Source organism: Orycteropus afer, unplaced genomic scaffold, assembly GCF_000298275.1.
Source record: "Orycteropus afer afer isolate SDZICR_OR568_19922 unplaced genomic scaffold, OryAfe1.0 scaffold00006, whole genome shotgun sequence".
In the NCBI taxonomy this organism is placed as follows: domain Eukaryota; kingdom Metazoa; phylum Chordata; class Mammalia; order Tubulidentata; family Orycteropodidae; genus Orycteropus; species Orycteropus afer.
In genome coordinates, this window is record NW_006921593.1 from 27,436,366 (window position 1) to 27,440,932 (window position 4,567).

Genomic DNA, 4,567 nt, shown 5'->3' on the forward strand with positions numbered 1-4,567 from the left:
TGGGGAAACCAGTAGGGGTTGCTAGGAGTCAGAATCAACTTGGTGGCAGTGATCTGGTTCTAATTGGAATTAAATATAAGTTAATAATTAAACACAACCCAGTAACTCCATGGGATTATTTAGCTTTAACCATTATCTTAGTTTTAAAAAAAATGGTTTACTTTCTTCATTCCTCCTAGGATGGCTAGAATGAAAAAATGGATCATAATAAGAGTTGGCGAGAATGTGGAGAAAATGGAACCCTCCTATCCCGCTGGTAGGAATGGAAGAGGAGCAGCTGCTTTGATAACTGTCTGGCAGTTTCTCAAAAAAGTTGAGCATGACATTCCTATCTGACCCAGTAATTCCACCTTTAGGTGTATACTCAAGAGAAATGAACATACGTCCACACAGCAACTTGTACATGAATGTTCTAGCAGCATTATTCATAATAGCCAAAAAGTAGAAATAACCCAAGCGTCCAGCCACTAATGAATGGATCTACAAAATGTGGTATATTGATACAATAAAATATTATTTGGGCATTAAAAGGAATGAAGAACTGATATCTGTGCAACGTGGATGAAACATATTATGCTAGGTGGGAGAAGCCAGGCTGATAGTATATAACTCCATTTATATGAAACGCCTCGAATAGACGAATTACATACACAGAAGGGAGTTTAATGGTTGCTGAAGACTAGAGGAAAGGCGGTCCAGTGATGCAGCGCCTGTGGCATTTGACCACTAGCCAGAAGGTTGGATGCTCAAACCGTAAACCGTGGAAGGAAGACCAGGCAATCGACTTCCCTAAAGATTTACTGCCTAGGAAACCCAGTGGGGGTCGCTATGAGTCAAAATCGACTCAATGGCAGTGAGTTTGGTCTTTTTGAGGACTTGGGGAAGGAGCTGTAGTGATGCAGTGGTTAAAACATCCGGCTGCTAACCAAACGGTCAGCAATTTGAACCCAACAGCAGCTCAACAGGAGAAAGATGAGGCAGTCTGCTTCTGTAAAGATGTACAGCCTTGGAAACCCTATGGGGGCATTTCTATCCCATCCCATGAACTTGCTATGGTCAGAATGGACTCAATGGCAGTGGGTTTGGTTCAAGTTTTAGAGCTGGCAAGAGAAGGGGTGTGGGGTCTCTTTCCAGGGTGATGCAAATGTTTTAAAATTAATGATGGTGATGATTGCACACCTCTGTGACTCTGTTAAAAGCCAGTGAATTCACTAAATGGGTGAATTGTGTGGTATGAGAATTATATCTCAAAAAGTTGTTTAAAAATCTCTAATTTTTTTTTTTCCCAAAAGACTTAAAAAGTGTGTGTTTATGTTTAAGTTTACTTGTCAGCCCTCAGCCCATCATATTTATTGATCCTTAGAATAACCACAAGGTGCCTGGTGGCTCACTGGGTCAGTGCTTGGCTGCTAAGTGAAAGGTCGGCCCGGAAGAGACCTGTTAACCTGCTCCCGAAAAGATCACGGCCTATGAAACCCTATAGGGAAGTTCTGCATTGTCGTGTAGGCTCACTGTGAGTCAGAATGAACTTGACAGCATACAACAACAACAGAGTAGCCACAACACTAAAATTTATTTTCATGCTGGCCTTTAATATGGAATTTGAAACAAAATATTGAACCAGCTTCAACAAACTCAGAGGGGTTGGTTCTTTGCAGAACAAATATTTCCACCTTTCGAGTGACTTTCTCCTTTCCAGAGATGTAAATTTGTCCAAGGCATTGATTTATAATAACATGCTGGGGGAAACTCTTTTCCAAAGGGACAATGTCCTCAGAAGGCGTTTCCTTGTAGTTAACTAAACTCAAAGCACTCAACCAAACAAAGTAAATTTGTAAAAGTTAAGCGCTTCTCTGGTGTTTGTCGAACTTCAGTGTTAGAGAGGTGAATTTATGGACTTCCTGAGTCCATTCCTAGTCCTTTCCTTGAAAAAAAAACCCCATCATTTTTCATAACAGCAAAACCAACGTAATTGGAAAGCTGTGGACTTTTCCTGCCTGGCTGGGCAAATAAGATCCCATGAACACTCTTGCCCAAATTCCGCCAACTCGGGCCTTCCACCTTCACCAGCAGAGAGGCCAATCAGTTTGGGCTTTGAGGTTCTCCCCGGGTGGCTGGGTTTGTCCCCAGATTTGCTGTCCTAGTGCTGCCTGCTGGGAAAGCAAGAATTCAGACAATCCCACAGGGACAAAATCCCCAACCACCAATCACAGCCACCTCCATCCCATCCCTGCTTTGCTGGCTAGCTTTTACGCCTCTAGCCCTGTGGCCCCGATGTCGAAGGTGGATCAGAGACTCACTTGCATTGCTGACCCTGGTACAACTGCAGGTCTAGTCACAGCAAAATCCCCAGAAATATCTCAGAAGCACAGCTCTTATAGCTCTGGTGTTCCCTGAATGTGGACACCAGGCTCCTCCCTAAGTGTTCTCAAGATGAGAGACCAAAACAAACCAAACTCACTGCCATTGAGTCGATTTGACTCATAGCAACCCCTCCTTGGGGTTCCGAGGCAGTATCTCTATGGAAGTGGATTGCCCCATCTTCCTTCTGAGGAGTGGCTGGTTGGTTTGAACTGCCAGATGAGAGATAGAGGGTAAAGCTGCTTCCTGCCATGTTCCCAGGGGTCCAGGAAAACCCACCAGGAGCCCAAAGCCTTGCAGCTCTTCCAATGCACACCCAGCCAAGCCTCCAAAACCTGCCCATTGTGCCAGAGTGGCTGGGTGATCACAAGGTGGGAGTGAGCTTCTTCTCCCTGGGAGAACTGGACCCCCTAGTTGGGGTCAGAGGAGCGCTGGTAGCACAATGAGTTTGGCTGTTAACCAAAAAGTCTGTAATTTGAACCCACAAGCTGCTCTGCAGGAGGAAGATGTGGCAGTCTGCTTCCATAAAAATTACAGCCTAGGAAACTCTATAACGCAATTCTAGTCTGTTCTACAGGGCCGCTACAAGTTGGAACCACCTCTAAGGCACCATAAGAGAACAGATGGGGTAAGAGGGCATCTGTGTCCACCAGGGGCTAGAGGGTTTCCTTCAGGGCTCCCAGAAGCCCTGTTCTGGTTCTTCTCCACTCACTTCTCACTCCCCCTCCATCCACTTCATTCCTTCAGATTTCCTGCTCTGTTAGGCCACAGATCTGTCAGTGTCTCAAGTTTGCACCCTAACACCACACAAGTACTTGGGTCAGGCTGTTTTTGTTTATAAGGGGACACGTTGATCAGATATAATTTCAAATGAAGTAAAAGAATTGGATCCTGCCCTCTCCCCTTATTAAGTTGTATTTTAATGACTTGATATCACTTTTTTTAATTCAAAGTTTTGTTATGATTTAGGTGAAAGTTTGCAGAGCAAATTCATCTTCCTTACAGCAGTTCACATACACTTTGTCTCATAACATTGACTATAATCTCCCACGATGCAATAGTTCTCCTCCCACTTCCTCCCCGTAGCTACCTCTTTCCTGTGTCCTTCCCTCCCATGCACTCCTTCCCTCTGACCTGTCTCCCTGTACATCCACAGCCCTTCTATTCTCCCATAATAGATCTCTCTGAGGAGTGTATCTACCCAATGTAAATGTTCTGACTTGATAGCACTTTTGTATAAGTCAGATACTCTTCTCTCCCAATTCTAACCCCAGAATGCTCTGCTGGGGAAAGGAAGGTCAGCATTCTCTCTTGACATGGGTTTATTGCCATGAGCTAGAGTGGACTCAAATGAAGAGGACTGCTAAGTGCTGCCAGAAAAGATGGTTGAAGATGAATAATAACTACAGATGAATAATTTTTAAAATTCATTCTTTCTAGTGAAAACTGTCTTCACTTACAACAAGCATGTAGTTAAACAATCTATTAATGAAATTCAAAACAATTATCAAGTCTGGGAGTGTATTTTGTAAATTACTTTAGCCTGGAGTTTTTACTAGGAAATGATATGCCTAAAGTTAAATGTTTTATTCTTTATTTGGATTTTTTAATGATTGTGTTAAGTGATTGGTAACACCTGCTTTCAATTTTTCCATGTTAAAAAATACAGCTGGATCCCTACCTCACACCTTAATAAATTCCAGATGGATTAGAAGTAAAAATCTAAGCACACACATGTAAAAGAAAACAATAAAAGTGCTAGAAAAAAATTAGAATATTTATTTAATCTTGGAAAATGAGGCCAAATCCTTTTTTAAAATGGCACCAAACCATTTTAAAATGTGATGGGTTTGACTATATAAAAATCTGAAACTTCCTTTGGTATTCCCAGATATTTAAAAGTTAAAGCAGAAAGTGAGAGGCTGTATTTTGACATTTAAGAAACAAAGGGAGAATGTTCCCAAAATACAATTCAGTCTTATAAGTCAATTCAGAGAAAAAGAATACTCCCATTAAAAAATGGGCAATGACCTCACACCATACACAAAAATGAATCCAGATGGATCAAAGACTTAAATGTGAAACCCAAAACTATATAGTTCTTCAAGGAAAATCTAGGGGCAAATTTAGAAGCCCTAATATATGGCATAAATAGACTATCAAGCATAACTCAAAATGCACAAACAGCAGAAGAGAAACCAGATGA